We start from the raw sequence: 26,851 nt of genomic DNA on the forward strand, positions 1-26,851 counted from the left end.
GACTTATGGGTGTCACATCGAGTGTCCCATAAGGACAAAACTCATCCTGGTAAGCAGGAGGAAGGGAAAAAGTCCAAAGATATGGAGGTGGTGGAATCTGCTAAATCTTCTTCCCATAAGGGCCACAAAAAGAAAAACAAGGGTAAGACACAAGAGAACTCACAGGGCAGTGGAGGTCCGCCTCCGAAACAGAACTCTGGTTACAATAAGCCTCCCTACGTAAACAGACCCACTGGGGCTTGTTTTTCTTGTGGAGCAACTGACCATGTGAAGGGGGATCCCCGGTGTAAGGTTAGACCTTTGGGGGTCCACTCCGCTAATCTGGCCTTCTCCTCCTACGAGGAAGAAGAGATTACAGGAGCATCCTTCTCCTCAGACTCATTTCCCAGCGGAATAGAGGCTGAGGTAGTTTTAGTGTCCCTGGGTTCCTGGGAGCCTAAAGTCGCAGAGGCTTATGCTAGGATTCCGGATAATACCAAGCACTACTTTAAAGACAGTGTGCTGATCAATGGAGTGGATACTCCAGCTCTTAGGGATAGTGGGTGCAGTCGCACTGTAGTGGATTCTACCTTGGTAGACTCAGAGGAAGTTGCCAGAGCTACTCTGATGCCCACTAAGTTGGCTGACGGCCCCCTCCGTATGTTTCCAGTAATACCTGTAAATCTTACTTTAAATGGTACAGCAGTCAGGATTCCAGTGAGCATTCAGAGAAACGTCCCGGGAAAGGTCTTGTTGGGTAATGATCTCAGAGCTTTAGGGCTCGTAGGAGACACTGCCGAAAGACCCTACACACGGTCTCAAGCACGGGCAGCATTGGCCAAGTCCAATACGCCGCCCCAGCCGAAGGGGAAACCCAAGGCGAAAGGAGTCTACAAGTCAAAACGAGGGAAAGAGAATATTCCCCCGAGCTCGCCTACCACTGCGGTGGAGGAAGTTGGTCAATCGCCCGGGCCTGACGAGGAGGTGGCGATGCCTGAAGTATTCGACCCCAACGATCATCCTGAACTAAAAGACTTGTTAGTTGAAGGAGGTCCTGATAGGGACGAATTCAGTAAAGGCCAACGTGAGTGCCCATCTCTGGAAGGCCTAAGGAGACAGGCCTGCTCCCAGCTTGAGGGTGAACCTCCTGGGAAGCATAGGATTTATTGGGAAGGTGGACTCCTGTATAGTGAGCCCACAGAGTCTACAGAAGGAGACCATAGGAGGTTGGTGGTTCCCCTTGCTGTTAGGCCCTTCCTCCTGCAGTTGGCGCATGAAGTTCCCCTTGCTGGTCACCTTGGTATGAAGAGGACCAAGCAAAGGTTATCCATGCACTTCTACTGGCCCAAGATGGGGGTGCAAGTAGAAAGTCACTGCAGGAGTTGTGCCTCCTGCCAGTTGTCTGGTAAGGTTGGCGCGACAATCCAAGCTCCGTTGGTACCGCTCCCAGTTGTGGGGGTACCATTTGAAAGGGTAGGGATCGACATTGTTGGTCCCCTTGACCCGCAAACATCCTCGGGCAATAGGTTTATCCTGGTGCTGGTCGACCATGCAACCAGGTATCCTGAGGCCATCCCATTGAAAACTGTAACTGCCAAGCCAGTTGCAGAATCTTTACTCGGCATGTTTACTAGGGTTGGCTTCCCTAAAGAAGTTGTGCCGGATGATGGCAGCAACTTTATGTCGAAGTATAGGCAGGCTATGTGGATAGAATGTAGGCTCACCTACAGGTTCTCTTCTGCATACCACCCCCAGACCAATGGTCTGGGGGGGCGTTTTAACAGGACGTTAAAGAGCATGATTGGGGCTCTGGAGGAGCCTCAGAGAAGAAAATGGGATCTTCTTGTTTCATGCTTACTGTTTGCCTACCGAGAGGTACCACAGGAGGGTGTTGGCTTCAGCCCCTTCGAACTTCTGTTCGGTCATCCCGTACGGGGACCCTTAGCCATCGTCAAAGAGGGATGGGAGATGCCCACTCCCCCTGTTACTACCAATGTAGTTGATTATGTGCTAGGGCTCAGAAAACGGATGGTACTTCTGATGGGCTTGGCTAGTGATAAATTGAAGGCAGGGCAAGCGCTGGTGAAACATTGGTACGACCAGAAAGCTTCCCTCATCAACTTTACACCTGGTCAGCAAGTCCTGATCATGAATCCAATAAGGCCTCGAGCTTTACAGGACAAATGGTCAGGCCCTTACACAGTGGTGGAGCCCCTGGGTGAGGTGAACTATTTAGTGGACCTTGGAAGGCCTGGACAGGCTCCAAAAGTGTTTCACGTAAATAGGCTGAAGGCTTTCGTCCCAAGAGTCGAAATCGCAGCACTGCTACTGGCGTCAGACGTTGAGGAAGAGGAGTCTGAACCTCTCCCCGACCTGTTCCAGAGCGGTCCTTCAGATAGCTCCGTTGAGGGTGTCCGAGTGGCCCCTCACCTGACTTCTGATCAGCAGGCTGAGGTGAAAAGTTTGCTTAGGCAGTTTTCCCCCCTGTTTTCACAGTCCCCTGGTTTGACACCTTGGTGCAAACATAACATTGACACAGGAGACAGTGTACCTACCAAAAGTAGGGGATACAGGATGTCAGATAAAGTACGGTCTTATATTAAGACCGAGGTCAACAAGATGTTAGATCTTGGGGTGATTGAACCCTCTAGTAGTCCTTGGTCCAGTCCTGTGGTGTTGGTTCCAAAGGCAGGCACTTCTGAATTGAGGTTCTGCGTGGATTACAGGGCTCTGAATGCTGTCACCAAGACAGATGCCCACCCCTTGCCTCGAACAGATGAGCTGGTGGATACTTTGGGTGCCTCCAAGTACCTCAGCACGTTTGACCTCACTGCTGGCTATTGGCAAATAGCTTTAGCCGAGCATGCCAAGGAGAAGACAGCATTTTCTACTCCCAGACGGCCTTTACCAATTCCGGGTAATGCCGTTCGGGTTGAAGAATGAACCTGCCACTTTCCAGAGGCTTGTGAATCATGTGTTGAATGGGTTGGACGAATTCTGTCTTGCATATCTGGACGATATAGCAGTTTTCAGTGCCACCTGGGAAGACCATGTGAAACACCTCGGGATTGTGCTCCAGGCTCTTCAGAAAGCCCACTTGACCATAAAGGCTAGTAAATGCCAGATTGGACAAGGCTCAGTGGTTTACCTTGGACATGAAGTAGGTGGAGGGAGGATACAGCCTCTACCCAGTAAAGTACAAGCAGTACAAGACTGGCCTACCCCCACTACGCAAACCCAAGTGAGAGCCTTCTTAGGACTCACGGGGTATTACCGCAATTTTGTGGCAGACTATGGCACCATAGCTGCTCCTCTGACTGCCCTCACAACTCCGAAGAAACCCAAGAAGGTAACTTGGACTGACGAGTGTGAGAAGGCCTTCAATGGCTTAAAAGACTCCTTGTGCCAGGCCCCTGTCCTAAGGGCCCCGGATTATCAAAGACCTTTTATCGTGCAGACGGATGCCTCTGACACTGGGATAGGAGCTGTACTATCACAAGTAGATGAGAAGGGTAAGGAACACCCTATCGGTTTTATTAGTCGCCAGCTTAAGGACAGAGAGCTCAGATGGTCCACGGTAGAGAAAGAATGTTTCTCTGTTGTGTGGGCCCTAAGGAAGCTGAGGCCCTACCTCTATGGGACCCACTTCACTGTGCAGACTGACCATAAGCCGTTAAAGTGGCTAATGAACATGAAGGGGGAGAATCCAAAGTTGCTTAGGTGGTCCATAAGTCTACAAGGCTTCGACTTCACTATTGAGCATAGGCCAGGTGTCCAACATAGCAATGCTGATGGGTTGTCCAGAATGTTTAACCGACCTGAACAAGAGACTCATCCAGGGGTGGATTAGTTCCCCCTGTCCATAGTCTGGGAGGGGCGAGTGTTAGGAAAGATTTCATAATTGTAGGTAATTTTCCTTCCATGTGGCAACCCCTAAACTTTTTGCTGTTGTTTTTCACCTTGTTCTTGACTTTGCCAGAGAAGTGCAGCCTTCTGCCGCACTCCTCTGGGCTTTCGCTCCTTTTCTTACGGGGAAACTGACATGCCCTTAAGACAGTCAGTACCGGGGAACGCTGTTTCCCGTAGTTTCTTTTATCATGTTGCGGCTTTAGTGCAACATGACACAAGAGGGCACTGTAAGCTAAGTTACAGCTCTCTTGGGTCTCTAGCCTTCTACAGGCCCTAGATACTCTTTTAGGATGGTATTTGATTGGTGCAAGTCATTCAGGGACTCGAATGGTGGCAGCGATCGTTTTGTTTATTTTGAGCTCCTTTTGGCGTTCTGAGCACGTTTTTCGCACTGAACCCAAAATGGTGGCCTGGCTCCCAAAATGGCCAGACCACGAGGCTCCTTTGTCTTGTCCACTGACCGTCTTGCTCCCTTCACCTTCCCCAGGTCGAGCGACCCGGGGCCTTCCTTATTTGGGCATGTACTTTCCCGCGAAACGTGGTTGCTTTCGCGGGCTTCTACATGTCGTTTGTGTGCCTCCAGGGTGTGGGCTGGGATGTCTGGTCCCAATACACATCCTGGGTGCCAGAGAGTCTAGGGTAGTGTGAATGCCTGGGACCACCGTGGTCCGTGATTGGTCCGCGTATGGTATGTGTGTTGATGAGCGGATCTCCCGTTGGCTCCCCTCCATTTTGGCGCGAAGGGAACCGTGGATAAGAGGGAGCTGGAAACACCACTACCATGTCGATCTCCTGAGTTCTCACGAACGAAGGAATACAGGAGCCAAGTATCCTGCAACCAAGAGGCTGGACCGAGGAATCGCTGGTGACCCGCTGAAGGAATCCTCCTTTGCACTGCTGTCGTCCTGTGAAACCCTTTCATCCTTGGATCGAACCAGAAGGCCTGTACTGGTGCTTCGACCTTTGGAATAGCAGGAACAGCTATTCCCGGCGACTTCATCATCTCCTGCCAAGTAAGCCTTCGGAAGCGTCTCTGGGCCATCCAGTTGACTGACCAGCTTACAAGGGAGTCCTGCTCTGTAACTGCCGCCAGGTTGTGTTGTATTTCGAGTCCTTGTCACTCTCCCACGCTTCGTACACTTGGCGTTCCCAAGTCTGAAGGGAGGAGTGTACATTTGGCTCGAATACACACGGCCGCTCCGTTGTCCTGCTGCGGCAACAAACTGTGCTGGTTTCGTCGATTGGGACGTCTTTTTGCTCTACACGACTACGAGGCGTTCCCTGCTCTTCTGAACCTGCCAGCTGCTGAAACTAACGTGGAGAAGCCTGGGTCTGCTTGCTTCGGGGACCGGTGAGTAGTTTAGCTAGGATCTGGTCGCCCTCCTGCAGTATCCCATTGCTTTTCCCTGCTGTGTAAAAACAGCACCCTTTTGGCCGTACTCGCGCTCTGCTTCTGCCCGCTGTGGAGGCTGCGCTTGAGTTGCGGAACCTGTTCTCCTTCTGCTGTGCACTAACCCGAACTGCCTGACTTCCTCCGAAGAGCTTCCCCTTTTGCCCGTTGGCACCGGCGTGGCAGGTACTTTGAGCACAAGGCTCCACTCTTCGCAGGGCTCGGACTTCCATCTAGTTAGGTGCCTCTAAAGGCGAACTGAGTCTAAAGCGTTATCGCACTGCCTGTTTTCCTTTCCTTTCAGGTGGACTACATATTTCGTGCTTTAAACGCTTGCGACTGTGTATTTGTATATATATTGTGTTGATATGGTATGTGTTGGCTTAGTATTGTGATATTGTGATTTTCTCGCTACGGTCATTGTTTTAAAGGCCTTAAAATAAATGTGTATATATTTTTGATATAACAACTGTTTGGAGTAGTCTGTAAGCGCTCTTGCTTTGTGTGCTCATTGCGGGCTTTCAGTCACCCTCACCCCTCTTGAGACCTAGTCTTGACCGCCGCGATCGCTACCTTGATTGGTCTGGCTTGTCCAGAGGTTACCCTGTTCCAAGTAATTAGGTTGGCCTTCTGAACTTCTGCGCCACCAGGACAGAGTTCAGAAATCCGTCTTAACACTTTCATCCACTTGCCCAACTTGCCTCTTGCTTTCATCCACTTGCCCAACTTGCCCAACTTGCCTCTTGCTTTCATCCACTTGCCCAACTTGCCCAACTTGCCTCTTGCTTTCATCCACTTGCCCAACTTGCCTCTGCTTTCATCCACCTGCCCAGTTTGCCTCTTGCTTTCATCCATTTGCCCAACTTGCCTCTTGCTTTCATCCACTTGCCCAACTTGCCTCTTGCTTTCATCCACTTGCCCAACTTGCCTCTTGCTTTCATCCACTTACCCAATTTGCCTCTTGCTTTCATCCACTTGCCCAACTTGCCTCTTGCTTTCATCCACTTGCCCAACTTGCCTCTTGCTTTCATCCACTTGCCCAACTTGCCTCTTGCTTTCATCCACTTGCCCAACTTGCCTCTTGCTTTCATCCACTTGCCCAACTTGCCTCTTGCTTTTATCCACTTGCCCAACTTGCCTCTTGCTTTCATCCACTTGCCCAACTTGCCTCTTGCCTTCATCCACTTGCCCAACTTGCCTCTGCTTTCATCCACCTGCCCAATTTGCCTCTTGCTTTCATCCACTTGCCCAACTTGCCTCTTGCTTTCATCCACTTGCCCAACTTGCCTCTTGCTTTCATCCACTTGCCCAACTTGCCTCTTGCTTTCATCCACTTGCCCAACTTGCCTCTTGCTTTCATCCACTTGCCCAACTTGCCTGTTGCTTTCATCCACTTGCCCAACTTGCCTCTGCTTTCATCCACCTGCCCAATTTGCCTCTTGCTTTCATCCACCTGCCCAACTTGCCTCTTGCTTTCATCCACTTGCCCAACTTGCCTCTTGCTTTCATCCACTTGCCCAACTTGCCTCTTGCTTTCATCCACTTGCCCAACTTGTCTCTTGCTTTCATCCACTTGCCCAACTTGCCTCTTGCTTTCATCCACTTGCCCAACTTGCCTCTTGCTTTCATCCACTTGCCCAACTTGCCCAACTTGCCTCTTGCTTTCATCCACTTGCCCAACTTGCCCAACTTGCCTCTTGCTTTCATCCACTTGCCCAACTTGCCTCTGCTTTCATCCACCTGCCCAGTTTGCCTCTTGCTTTCATCCATTTGCCCAACTTGCCTCTTGCTTTCATCCACTTGCCCAACTTGCCTCTGCTTTCATCCACCTGCCCAATTTGCCTCTTGCTTTCATCCACTTGCTCAACTTGCCTCTGCTTTCACCCACTTGGCCAACTTGCCTCTTGCTTTCATCCACTTGCCCAACTTGCCTCTTGCTTTCATCCACTTGCCCAACTTGCCTCTTGCTTTCATCCACTTGCCCAACTTGCCTCTGCTTTCATCCACCTGCCCAATTTGCCTCTTGCTTTCATCCATTTGCCCAACTTGCCTCTTGCTTTCATCCACTTGCCCAACTTGCCTCTGCTTTCATCCACCTGCCCAATTTGCCTCTTGCTTTCATCCACTTGCCCAACTTGCCTCTGCTTTCATCCACTTGGCCAACTTGCCTCTTGCTTTCATCCACTTGCCCAACTTGCCCAACTTGCCTCTTGCTTTCATCCACTTGCCCAACTTGCCTCTTGCTTTCATTCACATGCCCATGACCCTCTTTTTCATCCTGAACCTACACCCTGCCCCCATTTCCTTTTCCCCCACAGACTAAGGTCTGGCTGCCCCCCCTGGACGGGAGTTACCATTTGCCTGTTTTCAGACAAGGCTTGGTTCTTTAAGCCCACCACAGTAGTCATGTATGCAGTATAAAACCCTCTTCACATAACATATATATTTTGTATATTGTGGTCCTAGCTATGAAGCAACTGAGTAATATTAAACGAGGGGATACAGTGACAGTGGGCCAGATGGCAACAGTTAAAAGGTAAACCTGAAAGGAGAGAGAAAGCAGGGTTACAGTGACAGTGGGCCATAAGATGGCGACAGTTAAAAGAGACACTGGAAAGGAGTGTGAGGAATTCGACCATCCGAACGGGGAGCGTGCACTCGCCTGGGTTGTTTTGATATTTTTTTAATGAAATGGAATGTTGGTAGATAAACCTCTGGGAACTGTGTAGGGCTAATCTGCACAAATTTCCCAATGCTCACCGCACAACAAACACATAGTCAAGTGTACTCTGGGGGACACAGCCTACCGGCGCAGTCCTCCTGACATGTTCAGCTTGAATGTGTCAGCCATGGGTACATCAAATAATCTCTAGAAGGAGGAAGGAAACACCTTCCTCCGGCCATGGCCAGCCTAATTAAAATATCAAAGGCTCCATGTATCCGCCCTGCCTATTGTTAAGTTCTGTGTGGTAGCAGCGCATACTGATGAGAGTTAATTGTAGCAGGCCTGCAAAGAGGCCTGTTCACAGAACTAACAAAGGGCAGGAAACCCCACCACCTTTTTTATATGCAACGTGTCAGCTTGAAGCTAACTCCCACCCCTCTGTATGAAGGGCAGTGAATGTCATGTCTGGGACAACTGTTTACAGTAGGCAACCCCTGCAGGGTGACCCCCTTTCAGAGGGAAGAATTATGTGATTTGATGGAGACAGAAAGTCTGTTCCCACCACAAACTTCAAAGGAGACCTGCGCTTTAATCCAGAGTCACAGAGAGCTCAATTAACCAGAGAGGCACTTTGATCCACAACAGACAGGAAGATGGGTGGGGCTTAGTAGTACATGCCCTCCCTCCCCTAGACCCTCTCCCTTCCGTGTTTGTCTCTCCTCCCGCCTCCCTCCTCCCCTGATTGGCCGGACCGCTTCCTCCTTGGCCCTGATTGGCTCACAAGCTCACAACAACAGAGCCTACCGGGCCGCGCTCGAATCGTGGAGGCCACTTGGTTCCTGCACCTTGGTGAGTGCTGCATCTGCCTGCATCGACCCTCCTGGGCCGAATTCCTGGTGCCCCAGACCCTTTGTAACCCTGTGGCCAGCTCGCTTCCACCCCTTTTCAGCCCTCCCTCCCCTAGACCCTCTCCCTTCCGTGTTTGTCTCTCCTCCCGCCTCCCTCCTCCCCTGATTGGCCGGACCGCTTCCTCCTTGGCCCTGATTGGCTCACGAGCTCACAACAACAGAGCCTACCGGGCCGCGCTCGACTCGTGGAGGCCACTTGGTTCCTGCACCTTGGTGAGTGCTGCATCTGCCTGCATCGACCCTCCTGGGCCGAATTCCTGGTGCCCCAGACCCTTTGTAACCCTGTGGCCAGCTCGCTTCCACTCCGTTTCAGCCCTCCCTCCCCTAGACCCTCTCCCTTCCGTGTTTGTCTCTCCTCCCGTCTCCCTCCTCCCCTGATTGGCCGGACCGCTTCCTCCTTGGCCCTGATTGGCTCACGAGCTCACAACAACAGAGCCTACCGGGCCGCGCTCGACTCGTGGAGGCCACTTGGTTCCTGCACCTTGGTGAGTGCTGCATCTGCCTGCATCGACCCTCCTGGGCCGAATTCCTGGTGCCCCAGACCCTTTGTAACCCTGTGGCCAGCTCGCTTCCACCCCGTTTCAGCCCTCCCTCCCCTAGACCCTCTCCCTTCCGTGTTTGTCTCTCCTCCCGCCTCCCTCCTCCCCTGATTGGCCGGACCGCTTCCTCCTTGGCCCTGATTGGCTCACGAGCTCACAACAACAGAGCCTACCGGGCCGCGCTCGACTCGTGGAGGCCACTTGGTTCCTGCACCTTGGTGAGTGCTGCATCTGCCTGCATCGACCCTCCTGGGCCGAATTCCTGGTGCCCCAGACCCTTTGTAACCCTGTGGCCAGCTCGCTTCCACTCCGTTTCAGCCCTCCCTCCCCTAGACCCTCTCCCTTCCGTGTTTGTCTCTCCTCCCGCCTCCCTCCTCCCCTGATTGGCCGGACCGCTTCCTCCTTGGCCCTGATTGGCTCACGAGCTCACAACAACAGAGCCTACCGGGCCGCGCTCGACTCGTGGAGGCCACTTGGTTCCTGCACCTTGGTGAGTGCTGCATCTGCCTGCATCGACCCTCCTGGGCCGAATTCCTGGTGCCCCAGACCCTTTGTAACCCTGTGGCCAGCTCGCTTCCACCCCGTTTCAGCCCTCCCTCCCCTAGACCCTCTCCCTTCCGTGTTTGTCTCTCCTCCCGCCTCCCTCCTCCCCTGATTGGCCGGACCGCTTCCTCCTTGGCCCTGATTGGCTCACGAGCTCATAACAACAGAGCCTACCGGGCCGCGCTCGACTCGTGGAGGCCACTTGGTTCCTGCACCTTGGTGAGTGCTGCATCTGCCTGCATCGACCCTCCTGGGCCGAATTCCTGGTGCCCCAGACCCTTTGTAACCCTGTGGCCAGCTCGCTTCCACCCCGTTTCAGCCCTCCCTCCCCTAGACCCTCTCCCTTCCGTGTTTGTCTCTCCTCCCGCCTCCCTCCTCCCCTGATTGGCCGGACCGCTTCCTCCTTGGCCCTGATTGGCTCACGAGCTCACAACAACAGAGCCTACCGGGCCGCGCTCGACTCGTGGAGGCCACTTGGTTCCTGCACCTTGGTGAGTGCTGCATCTGCCTGCATCGACCCTCCTGGGCCGAATTCCTGGTGCCCCAGACCCTTTGTAACCCTGTGGCCAGCTCGCTTCCACTCCGTTTCAGCCCTCCCTCCCCTAGACCCTCTCCCTTCCGTGTTTGTCTCTCCTCCCGCCTCCCTCCTCCCCTGATTGGCCGGACCGCTTCCTCCTTGGCCCTGATTGGCTCACGAGCTCACAACAACAGAGCCTACCGGGCCGCGCTCGACTCGTGGAGGCCACTTGGTTCCTGCACCTTGGTGAGTGCTGCATCTGCCTGCATCGACCCTCCTGGGCCGAATTCCTGGTGCCCCAGACCCTTTGTAACCCTGTGGCCAGCTCGCTTCCACCCCGTTTCAGCCCTCCCTCCCCTAGACCCTCTCCCTTCCGTGTTTGTCTCTCCTCCCGCCTCCCTCCTCCCCTGATTGGCCGGACCGCTTCCTCCTTGGCCCTGATTGGCTCACGAGCTCACAACAACAGAGCCTACCGGGCCGTGCTCTCCTCCCTGCCTCTCCTGCGTCCTGGTCCGCCTCCCGACCCGCCCACAACCCGTCCGATTGGCCATCCGGCCTCCTTTCCCAGGCAATTACTGCAGCTCCCAAGGCAGCCCCCTGCCTGGCAGCCCTCCGGCGAAGGACCCGAGGCAAAGGACGACTCCAGATCGTATCTGCAGGTATCCGCAGGAGAAGCAAGAAGCCAACAACAAGTAAGTGTGGCAAGGGCAGGTCCAGAAGCTACTACTTCAGGCCATACTACCCTACCACTCCTCTAACGCAACATCAACAACGTAATTACTGCGCCAAATAGCCTCTCTAAAAAAGTTGAATTGAGAAATATTCCCAATTATCATTTAAAAGTTTGCGTTAATACATAAGTGTACCCAATTGCATTTAGAAGTGTACCCAATTGCATTTAGAAGTGTACCCAATTGCATATAGAAGTCTACCCAATTGCATATAGAAGTGTACCCAATTGCATTTAGAAGTGTACCCAATTGCATTTAGAAGTGTACCCAATTGCATATAGAAGTCTACCCAATTGCATATAGAAGTGTACCCAATTGCATTTAGAAGTGTACCCAATTGCATTTAGAAGTCTACCCAATTGCATATAGAAGTCTACCCAATTGCATATAGTAGTCTACCCAATTGCATTTAGAAGTGTACCCAATTGCATTTAGAAGTGTACCCAATTGCATATAGAAGTGTACCCAATTGCATTTAGAAGTGTACCCAATTGCGTTTAGAAGTGTACCCAATTGCATTTAGAAGTCTACCCAATTGCATATAGAAGTCTACCCAATTGCATATAGAAGTGTACCCAATTGCATTTAGAAGTGTACCCAATTGCATTTAGAAGTCTACCCAATTGCATATAGAAGTCTACCCAATTGCATATAGTAGTCTACCCAATTGCATTTAGAAGTGTACCCAATTGCATTTAGAAGTGTACCCAATTGCATATAGAAGTGTACCCAATTGCATTTAGAAGTGTACCCAATTGCGTTTAGAAGTGTACCCAATTGCATTTAGAAGTCTACCCAATTGCATTTAGAAGTGTACCCAATTGCATTTAGAAGTGTACCCAATTGCATATAGAAGTCTACCCAATTGCATATAGAAGTCTACCCAATTGCATTTAGAAGTGTACCCAATTGCATTTAGAAGTGTACCCAATTCCATTTAGAAGCTGCGCCCAATAGCCTCTCTGTGAAAGTTAATTTTAGAACTGCTCCCTCCTCCATTAGAACTGCTCCCTCCTCCATTAGAACTGCTCCCTCTTGCATATAGAAGTATACCCAATTGCATTTAGAAGTCTACCCAATTGCATTTAGAAATGTACCCAATTGCATGTAGTAGTTCCTCCTGATAGCCTCTCTGAGAAAGTTAAATGGTAATTGTTCCCACTCACATCTGAAGTGTACCCAGCAGCCTCTCTGAGAAAGCTGAATCTAGAATCGGTCCAACTTACATTTAGAAACGTACCCAACGGCATTTAGAAGTGTACCCAATTCCATTTAGAAGCTGCGCCCAATAGCCTCTCTGTGAAAGTTGAATTTAGAACTGTTCCCGCATCTAGATCTGTACCCTATACCCTCCCTTAGGAAGTTGAATTTAGAATTGCTCCCACCTACAGTTAGAAGTGCACCCAATCACATTTAGAAGTCACGCCCAAGAGCCTCTATATAAAAATCGAACTCGAATCGTCTCCCACCTGCTTTTAGAAGTGAACCCAATTGCACACCAACTCCACCAATGCCCGTCAGAAACTACTCCCACGAACCTCCTCCACTCTCCGATCTGCCCTCCCTCACCCCCCCCCCCGCTCCCAAGACAACCCATCCTCCTCCACAATCCCTGCCAGCACCCTCTCCAAACACCAGGCCAGGGGGGCACGATGGCGTGCCACCCACCCCAAGACCACTCATCTCCTGAACCTCACCGCCGACCCGCCAGCACTGCCCAGGCCCGCTCTCCCCACTACCACACCCCACCCTGCAACCATCCACCCCGCGCCTCGCCACCATACACCTACCACCTTCCCCATCCGACTGCACCATTTCCCCTCCCTAAAAACTGCGCGCCTAGCCCTAGCGAGAACCGAAGCCGCCTCTCTCTCCCCCTCTGACCCTCCTACCCTCTCTCTCACGCCAATCGCAGCAAAGAAACTAAAAAGGAAGCGTTCCTGGTCCCCCTCTACCTCTCTGCTCTCCTCGCCCCCCTTGTCTCGCCCCACCACATCTCTCCCACAATCCCCCCTCTCCCCCGTATCCTCGCCCTTCCTGAAACCCCTCGCCCTCGATTTCACCACAACCGAAACTCCCAACCGCCCTCCCCCCATCCTCAAATCCCCCACCCCAATCCCGATCATCCCATCACACACATCCACCCAACCCCGCACGAAGCCTGCAAAACTCTCGGCTCGCCCACTCTTCCCTAGCACCACCATCCCTACCCCTCTCCCGCTACTCTCTGCCCCTCCGCCCCTTCCCGCTCCAGCACCAAAACCAACCTTCCCTGCCGATGTGAACTGTATCCTATTTAACGCCCGCTCTGTAGCAAAAAACAGACTTTGCATCTTTGACCTCCTCACCTCTGTCAAACCTGACCTAGTTTTCATCACTGAAACCTGGTTCTCTGATGACTTCAGCCCAATCGCAAATGAAGCCTTTCCGCCCGACTACCGCCTCATCCCACTGAACCGTCCGTCCAGAGGAGGGGGGGTAGCATTTGTCTTTAAATCTCTCTTCCGCGCCTCAATCATGGACAACCAACCCTCCATTCCATCCTGCGAATCTCTCCTCGTTAAACTATCCCTCTCCCCGTCGCTCTCACTCACCTTCCTAATAATCTACAGGCCCCCTGGCTACGATAGACATTTCGCAAACAACCTCTGCGACTCTATCGCCACCCTCCAAATAAACCATCCCAACCTCACCCTTCTCGGAGACTTTAACATATGGCTCGACATCCCCACCAATCCTATGACACACGCCCTAATCGACGGTCTAGATGCAATTAATCTCCAACCCCACATAAATGGACCGACTCATTTTAAAGGACACACTCTCGATGCCATCTTTAGCTCAGACACCCAGATTCAGTTAAAGCCCCCAACTCCTATCAGCTGGTCCGATCACTTCATTCTCTCGTTTGCCATCACCGCACCCGGCCCCCTTCCCGTATCCGCATCTGAACCTCCGATCCTACGCAAATGCTGGAAAAAACTAATAATCACCCCTGACCTAGCCGAGGCACTCCTCCAGTCCCCACCACCCACCTGCAACCCTAAAAACCAACTAACACCTGAAGCCTTTGACTCATGGCTCAACGCATCTCTGATGCAACTCACCCCTACATGCAAACCATCAACCCGCCGTGGCCCGTTCCCCAGTTGGTTCACTCCTGAACTGAAGACCAGTAAACGACACTACAAATACCTAGAACGCAATTGGCAAAATGAGAAAACCCACGAAAGCAGGACCACCTTGGCCCGTCACTTGTACCGGTACAAGGCTGAAATCCGGAAAGCTAAAAAAGCCCACTACAACGCCTGAATCCTAAACTGCAAAAACCCAAGCAAAGAACTCCACAAAATCATCTCCGAATTCACCAATCCAACTTGTAATACAACCGTCGCGACCCCGTCACAATCACTGTGCGACTCACTCTCCCTCCACTTTTACACCACAGCTATTGAAAGGACAAAAACTCTAAACACCAAACTGGCTCTCTTACAACCAATTGACAATCCTCCACCCGTACCGGCCAGCCCGTCAACTACAACCTCAACTCAACCAACATTCGAATCTTTTAGTCCAATATCACCAGAACAATTTCTCAAACTCCTATCTGCCCGCAAACCATCTGGATCCCCTCTGGACCACTGCCCAGCCACAACCCTTAAAGAAATCTTTGCCTCCACCTGCGCAGGAGAACACGCAAGATCTATCCTAAATGCCTCCCTTTCCTCCGGTATCTTTCCCGAAGCATTCAAAATGGTTCACGTCAAACCTCTAATTAAAAAACCCTCGCTCGACCCTCTCGAGCCCAAAAATTACCGCCCAATCTCAAACACCAGATTCCTCGCCAAACTCATTGACCGAACCGCCTACTCCCAACTAAACGCCTTTGTTGAAGCCAACAATCTCCTTGACCCCGCCCAATCGGGATTCAGAACACGCCACGGAACTGAAAACACCTTAACCTCGATCTGGGACGACCTTAAAATGACAGCAGACTCCGCGGGATGTGCCGCTCTAATCCTTCTTGACCTATCCGCTGCCTTTGACACGATCAATCACTCGATACTCCTAGACCGCCTCCACTCACTAGGAATTCGTGGAACCGCTCTTAAATGGATAGCTTCATTCCTCAAAGACAGGCACCAAATAACGACACTCTCCAGCTTTACCTCCCAAGCCCGACCAGTCAACACGGGAGTCCCTCAAGGAGCATGTCTATCCGGCCTCCTATTTAATCTCTACCTGATCACCCTCCCACCAATAATTCGTTCACACAACATCCTATGTTACAACTACGCCGACGACACTCAACTTATTCTAAAATTCCAGAACTCGAAACCCAACTCCCAACCCGACCTGGCATCCTGCCTCGTAAACATAGAGCGCTGGATGACCCAAAGCCACCTCTTGTTAAACCCCTCCAAAACAGAAATCATGGTTTGCGGCAACTCCGACCTTCTTCCGCACCCGCTACCCTGGCCACCCGCCATGGGCAACTCACCTACACCCTCCAAAACGGTAAAAAATCTTGGTTGCACCCTAGACTCCGACCTAACACTCTCGCGCCAAGTCAACAATGTCTCAAAGTCCTGCCACCACCACCTTAAAAACCTAAGGCGCGTCTTTCCATACCTCTCTTTTCCCAACAGAGTCTCCGCTGTCCAAGCAATCGTTATATCCAGACTGGACTACGGAAACCCCCTTTACCTCGGAATCCATACCTACCAACTGAATAAACTCCAAAGAGCACAAAACGCAGCGGCCAAATTACTACTTGCGCTCAGTCCAAGAGACCACATATCCCCAGCCCTTAAAACACTGCACTGGCTTCCTGTAGCCCGTAGGGTAGCTTTCAAAACCTTATGCCTCTCGCATCGAGCACTGCATAAAACTGGACCGCAATATCTTCAAGACAAACTAATACCTTATCATCCCACTCGCACCCTAAGATCAAGCTCAGCCGGCCTCCTAGTAATTCCCAAGACAAACTCAGTCAGGCTAGGCGGATCATCATTCTCTGCCCTGGCTCCAACCCTGTGGAACTCACTCCCACCCCACATCCGCTTAACTGAAGACTTAACGTCCTTCCGCAAACTACTGAAAACCTGGCTCTTCCCATAAAACCAATCCAGCATCACCACAATAATACCGACCCATCAAACTACCTGAAGCGAGAATGACAGCTAAATAAACTCGAATGTAAACTAGAAAGACAAGCAGGCTTAAACGAGTAAAGTAGATCAAAACAATGAAACAGAGAATACGAATAAATCATTGAGAAACTCAGGAAATCTGAACCGATCAAAACGACATAATAAATGAGAAGGGAATACAGTGAATGACATAAATGAAACAGTTAGAATGGATGAAGCGTACAGAACAGACAATTACACTAAACGGAAGCATGTGGATGTGACTGGAGAACAGATGAGTTGTGGAAAGCGGTTGAGTGTGGAAAGCGGTTGAGTGTGGAAAGCGGTTGAGTGTGAGGAGCGGTTGAGTGTGGGGAGCGGTTGAGTGTGGGGAGCGGTTGAGTGTGGGAGCGGTTGAGTGTGGGAGCAGTTGAGTGTGGGAGCGGTTGAGTGTGGGAGCGGATGAGTGTAGGGAGCGGATGAGTGTGGGGAGCGGATGAGTGTGGGGAGCGGATGGGAGCGAGAGCGTAGTGCAGATGAGAGCGAGAGCGTAATGCCGATGAGTGTGGAAATCGGGTGAGTGTAGAGAGCGGGGGAGTGTGGTGAATGTGGTGATTGTGGCTGAGCGGGTGAGCGTGGAGAGCGGATGAGCGTGGGGAGCGGATGAGCGTGGGGAGCGGATGAGCGTGGGGAGCGGGGGGAGCGGATGAGCGTGGGGAGCGGAGAGTGCATGAGTGTGGAGAGCGCATGAGTGTGTGTGAGCGGACAAGTTGTGGGGAGCAGATGAGCGCGGTTGAGCGCGGAAAACGGTTGAGTGGATAGAGCGGCTTAGTATGAGGAACCGAAATGAGCGGAGGTCTGTGGAGAGCGGAGGACTGTGGAGATCGGGTGAGTGTGCGGAGAGCGGTTTGAGAATGGAGAGCGGACGAGAGTGGAGAGCGGGTGACTTTGTGAGCGGATGACTTTGAGAGCGGATGATTTTAAGAGCGGATAAGCGTGGGGAACACATGAGTCTGGGCAGCGCATGAGTGTGGGGAGCGCACGACTGATTATGGACTGAACGAATGTCCTACCTCGTCCAGTATGTAGACTGGACGAGTGGATAAACTACACGAGCATATAGTCTGGACAAATGTCTAGACCTGACGAAGTGTGCGGCCTGGACGAGGGTGCGGTCTGGACGAGGGTGCGAACCAAACGTAGGGTGCGGACTAGACGAATGTGTGGAGCGGTCAAGTATGAGGAACGGACGATTATGTGCAACGGACGATACTTAACATGCCTTGGAATGAAGGAAACTCTTGAAAACATACATCACGCCACACCCCACGCTTACCCTCTCCCTTACACCACCACTCATCTAGAACGCAGAGATACTATGACACCATTCGGTATAACTGTTCCCATATCTACATCTCCCGCTTACTCCACATCACTCTAAGTAAACATTGCTGGTTTCTCACCACCCAGCCAGGCGTTCTTCTCAGGCCTAACGCAGCCAAACTCGTTCCGGATAAAGCCGACCAGAACGAACACATACTCCTGATCTCTCAACCACCACACCTACAGCTAAGAAGCAGCTACCACTTGTTTTCGCACTAGCTGCACACATACATGGTGCGCACACGCACTTTTTGACTCCCCCCTACTCTCTCTACTGACCTGAACTTCGGTTCCCAAGGGCGTTCAACCTACCAGCGCCTTCAGACCATACCAATGGTATATAAGGCGCTATATAAATGCAAAATAAAATAAAAAAAAAAATGTTGTCACCCATTACCTTTCTTGTTGCAAAGTACTCTGGTTATGACCTCACGCATAACAGAAGATTGTTGGTGGGGACCCAGGATTGGTAGGCTTAGCCTGCACCAATCACTGGGGCAAATTTGGCTTTAAAAGAGGGGTGAGCCCCTCTTTTGGCAGATCATCCGACGACTTTGAAAGGAGTAAGGAGGAGGACTCATTTTGACCCTGGTTGAAGGTGCAGTCTGCCTTACAGTTTACGCCAGTGAAGGAAGGCCAGGATTTCCAAGAGGGAGGCAAGATCCCTACCCTAAATATCTCTGAGGGAACAGAGGGAGATACCGGACTCAGAGGACCCATCCAGCAGCTCCAAAACCGGTATCCAGCCAGCACACTGCATGCCCTGCTAGGTTCTGCCAGCAAGCTTCCTAGGTGGAAAGTTCCATAGAGTCTCTGAACAAAGGACAAGGCTGTTGCCTGCAAACACTCTCCTCAGCTTTGGGCCGTCCACCTTAAAGGACGACACAAGCCCTGTGAAGAAGCTAGGAGGAGTGCCACACAAGCATCAAGCAGTGTCCATCTTTTAAGGACATTTTCGAGGTAATCGATCCCTTGAACCTTGACCGCCTGCACTACTGACTGTTGTCACACTGCAGTCACTAAAGCTGTCCGAGATGCCTCGACCAGTGGTCCAGATCCGCCAACCAGCACAAAGACAAAGATTCTTGACCCAGAGGCGCTGTGTAGGCCAGCCTGTAGCCGTCCGTCAAGGCTCGCTTGCCGAACTGCCTGCCACCTGATACCCACAGCTGTCTCTCATCTTGAACTCTGTCGCAGGAGCTGCAAGGCGTCCTGGAACCGACTCGATTCGGTCGAGCATCAAGATTCTCCCAAACACCAGGTACATTGTGGTTCTGTCCCACTGGGCCTTCTGCGAAGGCCCCTAGGGACATTTACGACCCCTTGCTCCCTTGGTGCTGAAACTAAATAACCTTGAACAGTTAAGACTGATTGCTTTACCGATTGCCCTCCTGTCAGTATTCAGGGAGTATCGCTTTCCTTCGTGAAACTTTTTGTCCTATGTCTTCCCTTACAGGGTGGGTTGTATTTTGTAGTGTGCCTGAACTGTATTTTGTAGTAATAATAAAGTAGATATTTTTATGCAACATTGATTGGACAGTTCCTTTTACCATTGGGTAATAATTGTATTTTCGCTGTGTTGCAACTAACCAACGATCCACGACCTTGCAGAGATAAACCTGCCGTTCCGTCCACGTTACCAAAATTGGACAAGGAGGTTTATAATTTACTTGCGTTTCCAATCTGTTTGGATCCCTTCTGGTGTACTAGAGGTGTGGGGCTCTATTGATAGTTTAGAAACCGATATTCATCCATGGACCACTGGTGCCCCGGAGGTTGATTCGTCACAAGGAGACAGAGAGAGGGGATACAGTGACAGTGGGCCATAAGATGGTGACAGTTAAAAGGTACACTTGAAAGGAGACAGAGAGAGGGTTACAGTGACAGTGGGCCATAAAATGGCAATAGTTAAAAGATACACTTGAAAGGAGACAGTGACAGAGTTACAATGACAGGGGGTCATAAAATGGCGACAGTTAAAAGATCCACTTGAAAGGAGACAGAGACAGGGGATACGGTGACATTGGGCCATAAAATGGTGACAGTTAAAAGATACACTTGAAAGGAGACAGAGACAGGGGATACAGTGATAATGGGCCATAAAATGGTGACAGTTGAAAGGTACACTTGAAGGGAGACAGGAGAGGAGTTACAGTGACAATTGGGCCATAAAATGGTGACAGTCAAAAAGGTAAACTTCAAAGGAGACAGTGACAGGGTTACAGTGACAGGGGATCATAAGATGGCGACAGTTAAAAGATATACTTGAAAGGAGACAGAGAGAGGGGATACAGTCACAGTGGGCCATACGATGGCGACAGTTAAAAGGTAAACTTGAAAGGAGACAGAGAGAGGGGTTACACACTAGGGAGAGAAAGAGTGACCCAGTCATGTTTAATTATTGATCCACAGCTATGAGGAAATCGACCATCGGCACGGTGGGTGTGTGCTCACCTGGGCTTTTTTGAAATGTTATATGTAATTGAATAATGGTAGATCAACCTTTGGAAAACGTGTGGGGCTAATCCGCACACATTTTCCTATACTCACGGCACGACATACACATAGAACTGTGTACTCTGAGTGGACACAACCTTTAGGTGCAGTCCTCCCTGTCATATTGAGTTGAGATATGACAGCGAGAGGTACACCATGTCATCTCAGAAAGGGGAGGGTCAATCCTTCACCCTGCCATGGCCAGCCTAATAAACTAACAACGGCTTCATTGATCTGCCCTGTCCTTTTGTGTAGCTCTGTAGCTGGTGGCAACAATTAACATGACATACTAATAGAGTGTACTTTAAACAGTTCCACATGGGGCCTGGCTGCAGAGGCTAACAAAGGAGACAGGAAACCCCAAAAACCTTTTGGATGCATTGTGTCAACCTGAAGTCAGCTCCTGCCCTCAGTATCGATTTGACAGTGAAATGTCATGTCAGGGAATGCGCGTATTACAATAGTCATCCCCGCATGGAGACTCCATTCAGAAGGTACGAATATATGGATTGATGGCACGAGAAAGTCTGGACTTGCCGCAGCTTCAAGGGAGACCTGCTGCTTCAATCAGGAACCACAGAGAGCTCAATTAACCAGAGAAACCCTTTGATCTACACCAGTCAGGAAGATGGGTGGGATTTAGTATTACCTGTTCTCATACCTTTATCTTTTCTGTTGCAAAGCACTCTGGTTATGACCTCATGCATACAGGAGATTATTAGTGGAGACTAAGGATTGGATCATTAAGATAGGCTTAGCCTACACCAGTCACCGTGGCCCATTTGGCTTTAAAAGAGGGTTGAGACCCTCTTTTGGGAAGATCATCTGAAGACTTAGCAAGGAGTAACAAGAAGAACTTAGCATTGGACCCTGGCTGAAGGTACAGTCCGCCTTACAGCTACTGCCAATGAAGGAAGGCCAGGATTTTCAAGAGCAAGATCCCTCCCGTAAACATCTCTCAGGGAAAGGAGAGAGATACTGAATCCAGAAAAAAAGAGGGTGGATGTTCCCAAAATGGGGAACTCCCGTCCCCTGCACACTATCGATAATCTGTATATACAGAAAAATAATTTGGCAGTGTGATGTACTCTTATAAGGCAATGTGTTGTAACACTGTCCTATAGAGTCACCCAATGAGCTTCATATATTTTAAGTACATTTATATAGTCTACTTTGAGTCAAACTGACTAAGAAATTTCAGTCAAAGCAAGAAATAAATGAAAAACAGTAACAAGTTTTTTAACACAAGAACTTGACTTTAATCCATAATGTGATCACCCAACGCGTTTCGAGATTTCTCTCTTCATCAGGGGTACATAAATCGAGAATTTTCATAGTTTCTATTAAAACAAAGAAATAATATAAATTTTAACAGAATTGTATAAGTGCAAATTAGTTAGCAACAAACAATCAGTTCAAATTTCAGGGCGTTAACTTTCGATGACTGCTATGGAAAATATCCTTATTTTTGTGAACTCATCATCATACAATTTCATAACAACATTTCCATGGAATCACAAAGTATTGATATGGCATAATAGTTATGGTTTGCAGTTTTACAAAGGCCATTGCCTGCATTCTTCAAAACATCGAGCATTCTAAGAATCGCAAATGAACAAAATTAGGCTTGCTAACCTTGTGTGTAGTATAAAAAGGGGTCCTCAGGAGGTCTTGTCTCGAGAAGGATGATAACATCCAGGGAGTTTGGTTAAGGAATACGGGTTCAGTAATTACACGTGGTTGATGATCTGCAGAAAATGTGTAGTATCTTTGAGATAAGTTTCTGTCTTTTGTATAAAAGGCTGCAACGCGGTGTCCACATATATTGCAAGAGGTTGAACGACGCTTTCAGTGCCCGCTATGATTGGTCTTAAGGCTGGATCCGTTCTGTTTTTATGAATCTTTGGAAGGCCATAAAAGACCGGTGTCACTGGATGTTTGTTGATTAGGGGTTCCTTCCCCTGCTTTCTCCAGGCCTGTCAAAGCACAGCCCTGAATGCCAGGGAGGATGCTTCTCTTCCCCTGTGCTTTTCAGGCTTTCCTTTGGTGGTTCAAAATGCCAGGAGGTAAAGGCTGCTTCCCCTGGTCTTTCTCAGCTTTTTAGGCACAGTCACCTGGTTTACTCTCCTGCCATGTACTGTGACTATGAAGGACATACTTTTATGGGTGTGGGTCCCGCACTTTCTGCTTTCTCCTTCTATTTGATAGACTTGGTTCACTCTTCTGCCAAGTACTATGAGCTTTTCCCAATAGGCAAAAGTTCTCTCTATCAGGGTCCAAGATCCTTGATTCTCAGCTTCTTAAGTTGCTTTTCTTGAGCCCAGCACCTCCCCTGCCACCTGCCTACATTTCCTTGTGGTCCACGGTGGTCCTGGGACTTCCTGGACACTTGCGATCTGCCGTGGGGCTTCCCCGTCAGTCTGCGACAGCTCTGCAGAGGAAACCTTTCTCCGGCTGCCATGGCTTCTTCTTCCCACGCTTGCTGGACTTCCAGGTTGCCAAGCGCTGCTACTTCTCGGCTCGAGCGGTCCGTCCACACTGGACCTGCTTCGCACTGGCTTGCTCCCGCCTCATCTTCCCGGTCTGCCTTCTTTCTTTTTCCTCGACCGTGCTGCTCTAGGGAGGGCTTGACGCTATTGTGAGTCCTTACTCAGTTTTAATACTTGTGCAATGTCCATATAGGCTAGGATGCTTACTGGGGTTCCGCGTGGCGATCTTCATGGCCCTGCACATCTTCATCTCAGTACAAGTATGATCATTCCTTATTTGGTACGCTGGACTCTTCCTCGTCCCAGTTTTCCAATATACTTCAGTCGAATAGTCCCTACTCTTCCTCGTCTCTGTGGTTCTAATAAGGACTCGATTATATACTTTACACAGATACATGGACGTGTGGGAGACTAATGTTCTGTTCTCTGAGACTGAGGAAGGTTGGGATGTGTTGTGACCATACTGTGTTCTCCCTGAAGAGTCGTCTCTAATCCCATACAGAGGATTCCTATTGGGTAGCAGCCTCAACTCCCTGGCCTCATGGGAAGGGGCTCCCCGTAGCGGAGAAGAGATGACATCTGAGGATTCGTCACACCACAAACCCCAATCTCCATGCAGTGGCTCAGTGAGACACCAAAAGCAAGCACTAGCAATTTCAGGTGCAAAAGACATACAACCTTTGACCCACAACTTGCACACATTTTTTAACACAAATGAATTGCAGAGAAGCATTGACATAGCGCCAGTGGACGCAGTTACTCTAGCCTATAAATTACCCCTGTATTTATTTATTTATTTATTGATTGGTGTTGACACTTGGCGCTTGTACTTAAGAGAATGGTTACAGTAGATTCTTATGAGGAATTGTTACAGATGCGGTTACAATGGTTACAATGTACAGTGATAAAGAAAATTGCATTACAGGTAGGCCAACTGGCAGAGACACACCTCAAGTTACAGGAGCTGCAGTAAACATAAAGCCAATGGGACAAAACAGGTAAATTACAGGTATAATCAGGTATGCAGGCAGCGCAGGGCTATATGGTCAATTTAGGTAGGTTGCATTACTGGTAGGCTAACTGGCAGGGACGCACCTAATGTTACAGGGGCTGCAGCAGATGGCACATAGGTAATAGGTCAAATCAAGTGAGTTACAGCTATAATCAGGCATGTGGGCAGCGCAGGTCTATATGGTCAATTTAGGTAGGTTGCATTACTGGTAGGCTAACTGGCAGAGACGCACCTCATGTTACAGGGGCTGCAGCAGACGGCACCTAGGTAATTGGTGTAATCAAGTGAGTTACAGATATAATCAGGCATGTGGGCAGCGCAGGGCTATATGGTCAATTTAGGTAGGTTGCATTACTGGTATGCTAAATGGCAGAGACACACCTCAGGTTAAACCATACAGGAAGTAGGTCAGAGCGGTTGCCAGTGAATTCGTCGAAAAAAATTGGTCGACCAGACAAATGGTCGAATCAAATTGGTCGAAAACCATTTCGTCAAATTTTTTTTTTTTTCTATTTTAACCCTTTTTTTTTTTTTTTTGGGGGGGGTCCCCCCCCAACCCCCTTTTTTTCTCTAAAAACCCATTTTTTTAACAAAACGAAAACCCAAAAATAAATATATAAATAAAAAAATGTTTTCGACGAAATGGTTTTCGACCAAATTGCGTCGACCAAATTGCAGTCGACCAGTTTTTTTTCGACGAGTTGACTGGACACCGGTCAGAGCAGGCAAGTTACAGATATAGTCAGGCATGTGAGCAGCGCAGGGCTACATGGTCAACTTAGGTAGGTTGCATTACTGGTATGCTAACTGGCAGAGACACACCTCAGGTTACAGGGGCTGCAGTAACCATACAGGAAGTAGGTCAGAGCAGGCAAGTTACAGATATAGTCAGGCATGTGAGCAGCGCAGGGCTACATGGTCAACTTAGGTAGGTTGCATTACTGGTATGCTAACTGGCAGAGACACACCTCAGGTTACAGGGGCTGCAGTAACCATACAGGAAGTAGGTCAGAGCAGGTAAGTTACAGATATAGTCAGGCATGTGAGCAGCGCAGGGCTACATGGTCAATTTAGGTAGGTTGCATTACTGGTATGCTAAATGGCAGAGACGCACCTCAGGTTACTGGGGCTGCAGTAAACCTACAGGCAACGGGTCAGAGCAGGTAAATTAGAGATGTAATCAGGCATCTGGGCAGTGCAGGGCTACATGGTCAATTAGGTTGCATTACAGGTATGCTAACTGGCAGAGATGCACCTCATGTTACAGGGGCTGCAGCAGACGGCGCATAGGTAATGGGCGAAATCAAGTGAGTTACAGGTATAATCAGGCATGTGGGTAGCATAGGGCTACAAGGTCGAGTAGGTAGGTTACATTACACGTAGACTTACTAGCAGAGACACACCTCGTGTTACAGGGGCTGCATCAAGCACACAGGCAATGAGCTAGAACAGGTATGTTACAGTTATAATCAAGCATGGAGGCTACATGGTTGAATAAGGTGAGTTACAATATGCCTTTCCAGTAGGCCAACTGGCAGAGACACACCAGATTTTGAGTAACCATTGCAAAACAAGTTCTAGCTGGCCGTGGTGAAATGGCCCGGGTCGGGGGTGCACCCTATTGCAGATTGCCACGAGACAATGGATGAAAGATGTTTCTCATCGACTCAGACCCATCGCACAGGTCGGCTCAGAATAGTGCATGTGAATTGCGCTTGCAGCCGCAGTTACCCTCGCATTTGAACGTAATGCGGAACGGGTGTTAGAAAGTATACAAAGCGACAGAGAGGCAAAGGCGGGAGGCCGTTAGAGCAGCAAGTTACTATGGCGATGGTACAAAACAATAAGTGCAGGTCAGGCTGTGAATGTAGAGGGGCTGGCGAGTAGGAATCAGCACGAGTTAAGTATGTAGTCAGCTGTGATGACATAGTCAATGTGGCGATCAAGATAAATGGTGGCATCTTACCTTAAGGGGATGACCTCAGAAGGGGAAAGAGGTCTCCAGCCCCCGCAGGTGCAACGAACAACGTTAGGCAGTGGGCGGTCTTCCATGGACAGACAGGGAGAGACAGGGGCCTCAAACCCGGGCCTGTGACGAGGGCCCGGTCACGTCATTTGCTACGGGCAGAGGCCAATCCGGATGCTGCGTCTTGGGGACTGCCTCTACAGGCAGAGTCACAAAGGCCAGGCCGGGATGAAAAGGCGGCGGACATTTTCGTAGTGGTTTCCATCCACTACAGTCCAATGCAGTAAAAGAGAAAAGCAACCTAAAGCAGTGCTGCTTTAGGTGTGTGTACAGATGGCATTTTGTGTGTGTTTTACCACTGGGATGCGCCTAAGGCCTAGTTGTGTCGCATAGTCAACAAAATGCCTGACTTTCGCCTGGATAGTTTGGCAAAGATGGGCGCCCCCTGTGTCTCTGTGATTAATGAGGCGGGCGTGTAGCCGCTTGTTGGCCCTGTGAAGTGCTCTGCAAACAGAGACGTGTCCCTGCAACATCACTGCCTCCACTAAAAATCGCTGCGTCTGGGCGAGGGAGCACGGGGAGTTCAAGCATTCACTTGCAAAACACACAAACAGAATAATTCTGGGAAGAAGTATTAGCCTTCTCTCAAAAGAACGGTTCAGGAAGCAGGCTTCACTTTTCACTGTTGTTGCTTTTCTATATATTGCCTTTGGTTGATTTATAGCGCCTCATGCTAGATTCTTGCAGCTTCCAAGCGCTGTAATAATCAGTGTTACTTTTATTGCCCACTCATGGTACTCGATTTATGAACCTCAGGAGGATGAGGGTGGAATCAGACGAAACGGGTATCGAACCCATGACACACAACATCGTCCTGTTCCCAAAGAAAGCACACTGCCGAGCAATCAAACACAATCACAAAACGTTTCTCCCAAATCAAAAATAATAATAACTTTTACTTTTACTAATCCTGAAAAGTCTTATGAAATCCTACTTCAAGCCTCATAGGGAAAATGCTAGCGTTGGCCACACAGACATCTCTCATTGATTTCCTCATGCGGATGGTGGCGAGTCAGAATAGGGAGACGGGCACCCTGTCGTTTTGCTATAAGGGTTCTTTGTTGATGAGTAGTTTAAAACCCTTATCTCTCCCTAACGTGCTGAACTCTAAGTCTGAAAGGGGGCTCAGCAG

The 26,851-nt window shown here is 49.9% G+C and overlaps 1 long non-coding RNA gene across 1 annotated transcript in view; it reads right to left on the reverse strand.

Annotated features, from left to right (window-relative positions):
* Window positions 1–26,022, reverse strand: part of LOC138527396 (uncharacterized) — a 711,210-nt gene extending 685,188 nt beyond the window's left edge. Inside the window, exon 1 of the long non-coding RNA XR_011283918.1 lies at window positions 25,660–26,022. This is a non-coding gene — a long non-coding RNA (uncharacterized lncRNA). The remainder of the gene's footprint in view (window positions 1–25,659) is intronic.
* Between the last annotated feature and the right edge of the window lie 829 nt (window positions 26,023–26,851).

The sequence above is a fragment of the Ambystoma mexicanum genome, chromosome 14 (assembly GCF_040938575.1).
Source record: "Ambystoma mexicanum isolate Mex_15411 chromosome 14, UKY_AmexF1_1, whole genome shotgun sequence".
NCBI lineage: Eukaryota > Metazoa > Chordata > Amphibia > Caudata > Ambystomatidae > Ambystoma > Ambystoma mexicanum.